The sequence below is a fragment of the Gopherus evgoodei genome, chromosome 3 (genome assembly GCF_007399415.2).
Source record: "Gopherus evgoodei ecotype Sinaloan lineage chromosome 3, rGopEvg1_v1.p, whole genome shotgun sequence".
In the NCBI taxonomy this organism is placed as follows: domain Eukaryota; kingdom Metazoa; phylum Chordata; order Testudines; family Testudinidae; genus Gopherus; species Gopherus evgoodei.
In genome coordinates, this window is record NC_044324.1 from 104,823,869 (window position 1) to 104,837,981 (window position 14,113).

The following is a 14,113-nucleotide window of genomic DNA, read 5'->3' on the forward strand; positions in this document are numbered from 1 at the left end:
AACCCCCATTATTGTTGTTAAATTGCCCAGATGTAAACAAAAACTGTAGGGCTGATCCTTGTACCTCCACCAAGCTTTCCTCCCTCAGCTTGATGTTCCCCTGTTTCATGAACTGGGTGAGGGGCATTTAGTAGACATTTCTGAGATGCTGTCTTGGCCTGCATTACACAAACTCCTTTCTATGGCCAATTTTGTTGCAGTACCAGCATTTAACTGAACTGTTTCCTTTGCTTTAATTTTAGCATTTTTGCCAATTTCCCTTCCAATTTTATCAGTTTTTCTAATCAGTAAGCTCATGAACCAGATTAGAATCCTCTTTTATACATATTAGACACAGTGCTGTACTTACAGAACTCACGGTAATCAACTGCTGTCTTCCTTACTTGTGGCTGCTGCTTCTTGTGGTGCATGCTGCAACGGAAGATGCAGGTTTCACAGCCTCTGACTGTCTTTGGCCTCCATTTGCTGATTTTGATCTGCAAATTCAAGTCAGCTAAACACCTATAAATTAGTCCATTGCCAGTCTACCCTGGAAGGCCTTAGTGATATCTGGGTAGGGCAGGAACACATCTCCACAGATCGCTGCCACTGCAGATGGCATTTCTTCATTCTGTCTCCCTCTAGCTCTTAGCTGTGCCTTAACCAGTTCAGATTGATGGCTAGATCCAAAACACTTGAACCAGGTCTGGATAACTCAGTCTCTTTCCTGGGGGTAAGTTCTTCAGCACCATCACAGCTGGGCCACCCAAATTCACTGCAGTAACACCCCCTTTCTGTCCATCCTGCCAGCCATTAATTTGAGCTATAATGCTGAATTGAGCCAAGTAAGCCTCCCAGTGGGCTTTTGAATCATTTGAGCTGGGACAGCCCAACCTCTCCCCTCTGGGTCTCTGTGGTTTGTTGATCACCTCATCAGTCTGTTTTACCATTCCAGTCTGGGTGTATTGCAACTGTGTTTCCCAGTCTGTATGGGTTCTTTGTAGTTGCTGCTCCAACAGGGATCTCATCTCAGCCCTCATGTCATCTCTGAGCCCTTTCTGGGAAAGCTCCAGTTCTTGTTTAGGGTTTTGTCTTAATTCCTTTTGACAAGTCTCTAGCTCTTGTTTTAGATCTTTCTAGCCAGTCTTGAATTCTGCAAGCACTTTCATTATTTGTTCCATATTGGTTCAACAGGTATACCAGCTCACAATATCTCTCCTTGGAAGCTGGATCCCATCCCTTACAGCAGTGTCACCCCTTCCTGACCTGAGTGGCTAGTCAGTATTCAGGGCCCTGGGGATGTTCCAGTTGGAAGTAGAAATAGATGGAATCTGGTATTTTCTTTGATGCAATCTTGTTTATTTACAGGTGTATACAAAGTCCTGCTTCTCCAAACACAGGAGGAACCAAGAACAAAAGGAGTAGTTTCTTAGTATGCATCTTAAAGCCTGTAGCCGACAGATCCAAAAGTGCTCTCTCTAGCTTTTTCCAGGGGCACTCTATGCTCACTGGCTATTGCTTGATTTTCACCTCTGCTTCTCTCTCTTTCTCTTGCCTCTCTCTTCCCCTCCCCCTCTCTGTGATTTGTGTGTTCCCAGTTTCTCATACAGACATCCCCGACCCCAAAACCACCACTCATCAAAAGCACTCCACTCACTCACTCCAGACTATTGGGTGAGTTCACAACTATTTTTGTGTTCCATAGGGCTAGTGGCTAATTTATCCCTACATTTATGTTAATAAGTGCACACCCATGAGTCTTAGTGAGGTAACTTGACCCATAACAAGGTTTCACTCAGCTCATAACAATGTGCATGGGGTAGATAGGGAGGGAATAAAAGGGCAGGCCCTCAGCTCAGGCCCTCCCAGAGGATCTGGATGCTTGTTTTTGTAAAAGGGATCAGCAGTGAAGCAGTTAATAATGTTGATATTTAAATTGACATAATTCAGCCTCAAGGTCTGTATCTCATTGTGATGAATGGGGGATTTCATACCTCTTGAGACTAAATGTTGTGTCTTTTCAGAGCTCTAGTACACAGACTTTGCCGAGAGAGTCTGAGAAGAGACTAAATGTGCCCTTTCCCACAGCCTAGCAGCTTGGTGTATAGTGGACGTGTAGCTAATGTACCTATGAGTACCTGTGTGTGTCCCTGTATGCAAGGTTTAGCTCTTGGATCTACATAACAGCCATTGGGCTGTATTTTTTGTTGTTTCAACTTGAGTTCCTTATGTGAATAAAACCAAATCCTAGGAAGAAGTTAATTTTTTTTACTCTTTATAACATATGTTCACTGTGTTTTGAGCGGGGCAGGAAAATTGCCTGGGCTCAGTACCATTGAAAATAATAAGAATTTTGCCAGCACAGAATCTGCAAACTTGGGCCCACTTTAGTCAATGGAAAGAGACTTCTCCCAATGCATCATTTATTAAACACAAGCCTCAGAAATCTTGGTAATCTCATGTACAACTCTTTTTTAGTCATGAATAATGTAACGGTTTACAGGCAAAGAAAGAAAACCATTTATGTTCAACATAAAGCTGTATTTAATACAATGATTCAAAATGGCTTTCCAAAACACACTACAGTTGAAATTGTAGGTAAAACCTTTTATCCTAGCAACTAACGTTTTGCTAATCTGCTGTTTATTTCCAGTTCCTGAGTTTTCGCTGACTATATGGATAAAATCAGACCCGTTCCTCTCTACCAACTCATTTAATCCCCACCCCCATTTTTTGGAAACAGAGCCAATAAAAGAGATATCGTTCCATTTCAGATGTCATTTATGTCAGTCTGTGCTGAACACTGCTGTTTAGGGACTTTATGAAATCATCTACAGCAAGATTGCACTAAAACTCCTCAAGCAGTTGTTGGTTTTAAAATTTTCATTTTTATAGTATGTTGCCATTAATGGATAGAATTCCTTTAGGCATACAATTTGCATTTTCTCCGTATCAGCCTGCACATAATGACAGGTAAAAAAGCTTTTGAAACAAACATTGTAATAAAATATTTGATGGAATGGAAAAGTACAGAAATTATGAGAAAGCTCTAGTTTACAAAGAAAAGCTTAGCATAACATGCAGATTCCTCTGGCACAGAAAGATTAATTACTTTGTACAGTAGCAAGATGATAAAATTCTCACAAGAGTGAAATTCACACATCATAGTAATGAGCCACAGAAAGCCACCAATGAGTTGTAGAAGGTGTTTTATTAGCTATAAGTGATGCAAAGGCAGACAGAGTTGTTGGAAAGAGATCTTTTGTTATATTATTTATTAAGCTATATAAAAAACTAGATATTATTAAGTATGATCAGAAAGGCTAAAGCACAAGATGTGTTACACCTTGCAAGGGACATAAAAAGCAATAGGACAAAGTTCTTTAAATACATTAGAAGAAAGATGAAGGAAAGTGTAGGCCCTTTGTTTAGTGGGGAAGGAGAGCTAATAACTGAAGACAACAAGAAAGCTGAGGTGCATAATCCCTGTTTTGCTTCACTCTTCACTAAAAAGGATAATGGTGACCAGACACTCAACGCAAGTAATATTAACAATTAGGGAGAGGAATGCAAGCCAAAATAGCGAAACAGTTTAAGGACTATTTAGACAAGTTAGATGTATTCAATGTTGGCGGGGCCTGATGAAATTCACCCTAAGGTACTTAAGGAACTTGCTGAAGCAATCTTGGAACTGTTAGCCATTTTTTTTGAGAACTCATGGAGGACAGATGAGGTCCCAGAAGACTGAAGAAGGTCAAACATAGTACCTGTCTTTAAAAAAGGGAAGTAAAGGAACCTGGGGAATTATAGACAAGTCATCCTAACTTCGATACTTGGAAAGATACTGGAAGAAAAGATTGAACAACCAATTTGTAAGCACTTGGAGGATAATATGATTATAAGGAATAGCTGTCATGGACTTTTCAAGAACAAATCATACCAGGCCTAATTTCCTTCTTTGACAGGGTTACAGGCCTCGTGGATGGGGGGGAGCAGTAGATGTGCTATATCTTGATTTTAGTAAGGCTTTTGATACAGTCCCACATGGCATTCTCATAAGCAAATTAGGGAAATGTGGTCTAGATGAAATGACTATAGGGTGGATGCACAACTAGTTGAAAGACCATACTCAAAGGGTTGTTTTCAATGATTGGCTGTCAAATTGAGAGGGTGTATCTAGTGGCATTCCTCAGGGGTTAGTCCTGAGTAAGTACTATTCAATATTTTCATTAATGACTTGGATAACGGAGTGGAGAGTATACTTAGAAAATTTGCAGATGACACCAAGCTGGGAATGGTTGCAAGTGCTTTTGAGAATAGAATTAGAATTCAAAATGGCCTTGACAAATTTGAAAATTGGTCTGAATTCAACAAGATAAAATTCAATAAAGACAAATGCAAAGTACTTCATTTAGGAAGGAAACATGAGATGCACAACTACAAAATGGGGAATAACTGGTTAGGTCGTAGTACTGCTGAAAAGGATCTGGGATTTATAGTGGATTACAAATTGAACAGGAGTCAATAACGTGATGCCGTTGTGATATCATTAAATATGGGAGGTAATTGTTGTGCTTTACTCAGCACTTTACTCAGCACTGGTGAGGCCTCAGCTGGAGTACTGTTTCCAGTTCTGAGCACCACCCTTTAGAAAATATATGGACAAATTGAAGAATGTCTAGAGGAGAGCAACAGAAATGATAAAAGATTTAGAAAACTTGACCTATGAGGAAAGGTTAAAAAAACTGAGCATGTTTAGTCTTGAGAAAAGAAGACTAAGCAGGGACCTAATAATAGTCTTCAAATATGTTAATGGCTTTTATAAAGAGAACGGTGATCAATTGTTCTCTCTGTGCACTGAAGGTAGGACAAGAAGTAGTGGGCTTAATCTGCAGCAAGGGAGATTTTAGGTTGAATTAGCAAAAATGTTTTCATTATAAGGATAGTTAAGCTCTGGAATAGGCTTACAAGGAGGTTGTGGAATCCCCATCATTGGAGGTTTTTAAGAACGGGTTACACAAACACCTCTCAGGGATAGTCTAGGTTGACTTTGTCCTGTGACAGCACAGGAGGCTGGATCTGATGGCTTCTCAAGATCCCTTCCAGCCCTTCATTTGTATGCTTAGTGGTCAGTGTTACATGGTGGGCTCCAGTGTCTTGACAGTTCGCAGTTTGGACTCCTCTTGCATTCCCATCCCCTGAGGCCTTTCCAAACTAGTTCCCTCCTGAAACCCAGCCCTGTTTCTCCAGTTCTACTTATACTGCAGAGTTGTGTTTAGAGGATGGATCAGGGAAGGATGTGAGCTGCAACTTCAAAGCACTGTCTCTACAGCTAGTTTTAGAATACTAGTGCGAGCCCCATTAACCTGAGTCTGTAGATCTGGGCTGCAAAATGCTGCATAGACATACCCTGACAGGCTCACTGACAGCCCTCCCTCTCTGCTGCAACAAGCAGAAACTTAGGCAGTAAGATTGTGTGAGCCAGCATCTTTATTAATGACCTAGAATGGGTAAGCAGCTTGTTAATTACATTTTCAGACTATATGAGACTGGAAGGTGTTGTGAACACCAGCGAGGAGGGAAAAATAATACAAACAACAAGGTTAGCAATATGCAAAAGAAATGAGTATCAATCTGGGAAAAGCTAAGCAATAATGATGATAAGAGGAATAATAAACTAAAAAAGCTATCCAGTGGGAAGGCACTCCAAAGAAAGCATAAGACCAAAATATACCTAAGGGTGATGGTGGACAGCAAATAAGCTATGGGGTTGCAATTCAATTTCGTAGGAAAAATGCAATGTGTTTTTGAGCTGTGTACGTAGAAGTGTTGTCATGCCATGGAAGGGGAAATTTGTCAACGTACTGGAAAGAATTCAGAGAAGAGCAAATTTTAAGAAAAGGTTAAGAGGCTGGAGGAATTGATGTCTGAGGACAGAGTTAAAGATTCTGAGCTGGTATAAATAAGTGTAGCTCCCTTGAAGTCAACGGAGCTACACTGATTTATACTAGCTGAGACTCTTGCCTTTGTGTACTACTTGGCCAAACAATGACAAAGCAGCCATATGATGGTTATCTAAAATGTAATGGTCACTATAAAAGATGAGCATTTACCAACAGTTATCACTTCATACTAGGCTTAGCTGCTTTCTATTGCAAAAAAGTGGGATGGGTTATTTTCCCTTTTTCAAAGGGCTCAAGTGGGATTTATGTAGTGCATAGGCCTTGACCTGGCCTGATACATGGGGTGAATTTCACTTTAAGTGTAGGAAAGAAAAGGCGTAAGTTAGTAGTCTGATGACACAGCTAGTAGCATATGGCAGTGCCACTCAGTCCTTCCTCTTGAATTCCTGCTGCTCAGGCTGTCGCAGAGGAGGATCATTGCTGAAAGGATATTGCTACTCCTGTTCAGGAGGGTTTGCTTGTATAGTCACTTTAAAAAAAAACAGATGGCTAACCAAGATGGGATGAGCGTTTGCCCTCTATTCACTCTAAAGTACACAAAAATAAAATGTGTGAGGAAGTCCATCACCTGTTTTATCTGGGCATTCTAACATCAAACATAAAACCCTGAAGGCCAAGCCAATTAAAAAAGCAAAATACTAAACCTCAAGACAGCTCCTAATTCCAGTGGCAGATTGTAATTTTCACTGTTTTCTGTAATTTACAAGTTTTTGCTCCTTTCAGTTGTAAGATCTTTGGCCCTTTTACATCTTTTGGAGTTTGACCATGGAAACATTTACCTAAGAGTAGGGAAGAATACAGAAACTACTTTCTGTGCCATAAAACTTAACTGGAAGGTGCTCATTCTTTAATAGATTTCAGTTGACCAATCCTACCTGAAAGACATTAGCATGCCATGTCTAGAAATACAATATTCTGCTTTTAGTGAGGTTATTGCACCAGTCGTTAGGTATTTTCTGTTGAAGAAAGGGTCACAGTTTTAATCTTTCAGTCTAAACAAACTGTCAGTAATCAGAGAGGAGTTTTGCCCTCTTTCATAACTTTACATCTGTGTGATTAGGACTGGGTTGAAAGCTAAATTATTGTCTGTGACACTCACATTAAATCTGAGGTTCAATTAAAACAGAAGGAATAAAATGTAATAATCCTACACTTGCCATTAAGCCTCATCTGTACTAATAGCAGAGTTCACAGCCAACGGAAGCACTGGTTAAGTCACTTTGAATTAGATTTCAGAGAAGTTCTTGAGCAATATAAAATGGCTTTGTGATTTCTGAGCTTTCTGCTGGGATGGAAATTAAGGCAGCAAAGTGCCAGAACAATCCATAATCCTGGATAGTATGGTTCAAGTCTCTACTGCCATAGAATTGTAGGACTGGAAGGGACCTGGAGAGGACAAATAGTCCAGTCCCCTTCACTAATGGCAGGACTAAGTATTATCTAGACCATCCCTGACATGTGTTTGTCTTACCTGCTCTTAAAAATTCTAGTGATGGAGATTCCATAACCTTCCTAGGCAAATTATTCCAGTGCTTAACTACTCTGACAGTAAGTTTTTCCTAATGTCCAACCTAGGCTTAGCCCTTGCTGAAATTTAAGCCTGTTGCTTCTTGTCCTATCCTCAGGCATTAATTAGAACAATTTACCTCCCTCCTCCTTGTAACAACTTTTTATGTACTTGTAAACTGTTATCATGTCCCCTCTCAGTCTTCTCTTATCCAGACTAAATAAACTTAATGTTTTCAATCTTCCCTTGTAGGTCATATTTTCTAGAGCTTTAATCATTTTTGTTGCTCTGGACTTTCTCCAATTTGTCCACATCTTTCCTGAAATGTTGCACCCAAAACTGAAAATAATACTTCAGTTGAGGCCCAATCAGCACCGAGTGGAGCAGAAGAATTACTTCTTGTATCTTGCTTACAACACTCCTGCTAATACATCTGAGAATGATGTTTGCCCTTTTTTGCAACAGTGTTACACTATTCACTCACTGTGATCCATTATGACCTCCAGATCCCTTTCCACAGTGCTCCTTCCTAACCAGTCATTTCTCATTTTGTATGAGTGCAGCTGATTGTTCCTTCCTAAGTGGATACTCTAGTGGCTGTAGATAGCACAGTCCTTAGAGAAATTGAACTCACTGGTAACACGGGTGCACTTTCTGAGGAAATGGTAATGTGTCATGAACAAGTGGTTGGTACTCATTTTAGAAGAGATTTATTTTCATTTATGGCTATCTTACTTTAGAACAGAAATCTCTGGCATTGTTTTGTATAAAAATTAACATTTCAAACACAAGTTGCAGTCATCCTGTGTATATCTGCATCTGATTCGCCAGGATCATGTGTTCCAGCAGCCTACTTCAGGATGGTATTATTCTAAGTCCAACACATAGCTGAATTGCTGTTAAGTTATTTAAAAGGTTTTATTTTACTTAGACTTAAACACACTATTAGAAAATATTGGACTGGTATGTGAGCAATAGCAGAAGGTACTTTAAACTGCAGTGTCAACTCAAAGCTAAAAAATAATATATGTAATATTTGAATACAGTTTAATAAAATCTCATGTGGTATAGCTATTAACTCTTATTACACATATGTATAAGCTGCCGATCACCCAAGTTTTGGATACAGTTTACAAACACAATTCTCCACAAATGGAAAGAAAGACTGTTCTGTTACCTTTATCAAAATACACTTCTGTACTTGGAACAAACCCAGGTGGTGACCAAAAACTCTGCAATGCAATTTAGAGGAAAGTTGCAACTGAGAGGCGAGGGAATAAACATTAGTTAACACTGGGCATTGCACTGAAGTTGTAAAGTGCTGAAAGAGTAAGTGATAACTATAATTACTGTGAGGTTCTGCAGCCAGAATAAGGATGTTTAAAAAAACCTCAAATCTTACCTAGATCAGGACAATCAGAAAGATGACACTTGATACAATTATGCATAGAGTGAACCATCCCCATCCAAGTAAAATGGATTAAAGAAATGCTGTGTAAAGCTTTAGTGCATAGACATCAAGATGTTTCACATGCCAGAGAGTTCTCCTTTTTTTAAGAGGCAATTCCTCCTTCACCCACAGGGCTATTTTTGTGCCACGCAAGGGACTAAGATAGAATTCAATCCATGATCCATATAAAGAAAACAAAAAAAGCAATTCTATTGATTAAGGCTACATTTCCTTTCCTCTTCACGAACTTGAAGTAATTGCCTGTAATGGATTTTTTTGAGAGCTCAATAAATTAAATACAAAAACCTACATCTAAGTAACATGAAATCTGTGACACAAAACAATAAAAAATAGGAAATCTGCAGTGAAAAATAGCTCTCATCCAACTGACTAAACAAGGCATTGGGTTGGGAGGTAAAGTAGAGATGTATGTTAATCTCAAACTCCTTCCAAGAATACTTTCATTAGATTCCATATTACTTACAGTATATAATGTATAAATTTTTAAAGGCATGCCATTGGATAGACGGAAAACATCCATCAACATTTTTTTTCTAGCTTGCAGGCAATTAAAATGTGATTTCAAAGGGAGTTAAGGGATAGCCAATTCTCATTGGGATTCCCAGGGAATTTCATTAGGAATTGTGCATCCAACTCTAATAGGCTTCTTAGAGTATGTCAACACTGCAGTTAAAATCCCATAGCTGGCCCATACTTGCTGACTTGACTCATGGGACTCGGGCTAAGGGATGTTTAATTGTAGTGTTGATGTTCAGGCTCGGGCTGGACTCTAGAACCCTGCAAGGTGGGAGGGTCCCAGAGCTTGGACGACAGTATGAGCCCAAATGTCTACACCACAATTAAACAGTCCGTATCCCAAGCCCCGGGAGCCCGAGTCAGATGGCATGGGCCAGACACGGGTTTATAATTGCAGTGTAGACATACCCTTAGAAAATCTCAGTTTTAGCCTGCTTCACTATATTTGCTAAATGTTCCTGCAAAAAATCTTTTGTAAGACATTTACTGCACATTTAAGCATTACATTTTCTCTGTGAAGCCTGTACATAGCAAGGCTATTTTGTTTGGTTTGCTTTTTGTGCAGTCACAATGTTAGTGATATTAAGGCAGCACCAGGATTAGGTATATTGGTTAATTGGTGCTTTAAAATGGGCAAATGAAACTCAAGAGCATAAAACATTTATGTGCTTCTTACAGAAAGACTATTTTATAATAGCTATATTTTTTAAGTGACAGAAAGGTAGTTTTTTTTAAAAAGAGTCTAATAGTCACTCTCTCTAGAGCCCATCAGTAGAGTTACCATCCTCTAATCAGAAACATTTTAGTCACCATTTAAAAAGTCAGCCTTTTACCTATAATTACCATAACATTTCTGGATGGGCAGAGTCCACACACAAGTCTGAACACAGAACATACACACTATGTAAATTCCCTAAATTCACTTCCTTGCTTTTGGTTTTCATGTAATCTAATCTTTAAAAAAATCATCTAAATCCTTAGTCTGAGAATCTTACTGAGCTGGCTGTCTCTTGGTGTTTTCATTGTGAGATATTTTATCTTGTACCCTAGAGATTCTCCAGCTTTCATCCTACAGAACTGGTGCTAATAGGACTCATTGGTTTTGCCTACCAAGCTGAGTCAGTAGAATAGCCCTGTATCTTAATGCAGATTCCTAGAACCTGACCTCGTCTCAAAGTTTCCTGACACTTAGCCCAGGATATAAGTAGTGTTTTTGATAGTGTTGCACGCTAACTGTTGGTAAATACACTCTTTTAAATGAGAACCCTTATAAATAATATATAAAAGATATAGCAGAAGCAGCTTTTTTGCAGTGCCCAGTGTGACTGATTTACTTTGTTTTTGTGGGCTGTGAATTGCTCTACCTTTTGGTGATCATACGGAAAAGTAATAACTTCACACAGATGTATGCACAGAAATCAATCTCCAATGTAAATTTTTCTCTCCGTTTCAGCTTTCACCTGTTTTAACCATGTCATGTGAAATTAAGGGGTTGACTCTGATATAATTTTGCTCATAACACACATTAGGAATCCATTAGCCTTAATCATCTGTTTCACCAAAAATGGCTTTCCATTAGTACCCTTTGTAGAATCAAGGATGGGTAAATGATTTGCTTGTGAAAGGGAGAGAAGCAGAAATTGAGAGAGATGAGTGCTTTCCTGATCTGTTTATCTTTGTGGTCAGCCAGCTGGAAAATAGTACTAAAATAAGCATAGTCATTAAAATAACAAGACTGGAAAAACTACTCATGCTGTTTTCCTACAGGACTATGCACAGGTTTCTCCATTTAATTCCAAAATGAGTTCTCATACGATCATGGAAATTAGAGACGGGAAAAAATACTATTCAGTCACCAAGTCCATCTCTATTCCAACCGTCCATCAGTGTAGGATTGTTCCCTACAATACATTTTCAGGTGATTTGTGAAGTTTTAGAGGATCCAAGCAATGAGTCTTCAGTCATTTCCATAGGCCAGGGATTCTCCAACTTTTCAGTGGGGGTTTTGAACCTTTTCTTTTCTATTGTGTCATTTTTCAGATACGATGGTTGTGGGCATCAATATAATAACCTAAAGGATAGATGAGGGCCACCTCCCCTTCTCTTTATTACTTTGCAAATGGATCATCTTCCATCCCATTCATAGTCACACACTGGAACAATTGCTTACATGGAACAGTAATATTAGGCAATTTATGAATTGTTGCTGTCTTTTAATGTCATTTGGTATCAAGAAGTAAGAAGGAAAATCAGCACCATGTGACCACCAGAAAGTGGTCCACAGACCACAGATAGAAAACTTCTGCCTTAGACTATTCTATAGTGCAATAGTTCTTATTACTAAGATTTTTTTATATCTAATCTTTTTCTTTGTGTAATTTCATCACATTGTTCCTATTTAAATATCCTGGTACTAACCTATATAGTCATCCTCCCTCTGGGGAACAAATTTGTCCTCAGACAAGCTCACGCAATACCCTCTGAGGTGGTTTTCATATTACCCTTAGTGGTGTACCTTGAAGTATAGATATTTAGTTCTTTAAATCTTCTCTTCAACCTCTTATGTACTGTCTGTTTTTTCTCTTTATTCTTATTAATATATTGCAATATCCTCTACTTAAAATATACCATATATACTCATTCATTAGCCCGTTTGTTTATAAACCGACCCCCCAAAATGGATAGGAAAAAATAGCAAAAACTGTATGACCCTTTCATAAGCCGACCCTATATTTCAGGGGTTGGAAAACTTTGGCTCCCGGCCTGTCAGGGTAAGCCGCTGGCGGGTCGGGATGTTTTGTTTACTTTGAGTGTCTGCAGGCATGGAGCCTGTCAGCTCCCCGTGGCTGCGGTTCACCATTCCCAGCGAATGGGAGCTGCAGGAAGTGGCCTGCAGACACTCCAGGTAAACAAAACTACAATGTATTAGATCAGGGATCAGCAACCTTTGGCCTGTGGCCTGCCAGGGTGCTTACCCTGGTGGGCCGGGACAGTTTGTTTACCTGCCGCATCCGCAGGTTCAGCAAATCGCAACTCCCACTGGCTGCGGTTCGCTGCTCCAGGCCAATAGGAGTAGTGGGAAATGGCATAAGCCTAGGGTTGTGCTGGCCGCTGCTTCCTGCTGCCCCCATTGGTCTGAAGCGGCAAACCGCGGCCAATGGGAGCTGCAGTTGGCCAAACCTGCGGACACGGCAGGTAAACAAAACCATCCCAGCCTGCCAGGGTGTTTACCCTGGTGGGCCGCATGCCAAAGGTTGCCGATTCCTGTATTAGATATTCAATTCAATGATTCCATAGAGTTTTAAATCATCAAATTTGGTGTAGACCCGTTTATAAGCTGACCCTTGCTCTTTGATGCATCACTTTTTTACCAAAAATACTCGGCTTATGAACGAGTATATATGGTATGCCAGAACTGAACACAGTATTCTGGATTTATCAACATCTATAGAGAAAGAAATCTTTGGATCATGGATCACATAATGTTTTAATAGGTAGCCCAAAATCAAGCTGGTTCCTCCTAGCTCTCCTTCTTCCTCTCTGTACGGCGTTATTAACTCATATCTAATTTGATTTCCACCATTGCCCCTAGTTCTCTCTTAGAAGCAGTCTCAATAGAGCACAGAACTGAGACTCAAGAGACTGGGGTTCTAGTCCCAACTGTGCTTGCTGATCTCAGGCAAGTCATTTTACCTCTCTGGAGCTCAGTTTCTGCTTCTTTAACATGTGGGTATTGCTACTTGTCCTTATTTGTAAAATGCTTTGAGCTTTATGGATTAGAAGTGGTGGCTAAGAACTTGGCATTATAGTTATGACTGATTTCCAAGTGCCTGCACAATAAATATTTTCTTTTTCGTAAAGTCCTCTCTAAAATAACTATTTCCCTAATCCTTGAGTTTAGCAATAACTATAAAAATAAGCCAGAGGGTCCAAGATACTTGTTATGTAGTTGTACTGTTTTTGTTTTGTTCTGTTAAGCTGTTCATTTGTCTGCCTCCGCTGGTGCTTATGTCATCAACATAAATACTATACAGTAGTTAAGGATTGTGGGTTATCAAAGGTTATGTATTTACTGTGTTCAGATAAGAAAGCTGCAAAGGAGTCACGCACATGGTCTGCTATTATTAATATTCTAGTGGAAAATTATGGATACATTTTTGTAAGAAATGAAAGAGGATACTCCCTTTAATTCTTGTCAATATGTTGTGCCTTTATTTCCCTGTTAGCCCTTACTGGAAAAAGTATTTTGATTTCCCACCAGGACAGAGGTTTGGGTTGTTTGGACTAAGCTAAGAAAGCTAAGTAACTTTCTTTTAATGTATTATTTTTAACATGTAGCAGATTGTATCTCATTTTAGCTGCACACTTACACTCTGGTGTTCTATGGAAGCCTCAGAAATGCTGCAAATTAAACTTGTATTAATCAGTGCAAAGAATCTATTGGTCTTGGTCTTTGCACTTTGTGGTCCTCAGTCTATTTCTGAAGATTTTCCATTTTTTCAGGGAGGCTTGTTTACCCTAAATGTCATCCCTTAAAACAAGTTCTGTTGCCTGTCTCCTCACATACCTTTGCTTATGTGGAGAAGGCAGAGCTGGGTGAAAATGTCAAGTAAACCAGCCTGTGCTAAGGTAGAAGAGCTTGAGCTGTCAGAAATAAAAGCAACTTTCTCTGGGAGA

At 39.5% G+C, this 14,113-nt stretch overlaps 1 protein-coding gene across 2 annotated transcripts in view; it reads left to right on the forward strand.

Moving 5' to 3' along the window:
• The window catches only part of NKAIN2 (sodium/potassium transporting ATPase interacting 2), an 817,962-nt gene that overhangs the window by 52,363 nt on the left and 751,486 nt on the right, over positions 1 to 14,113 (forward strand). The gene's annotated exons all lie outside the window — the stretch shown is intronic.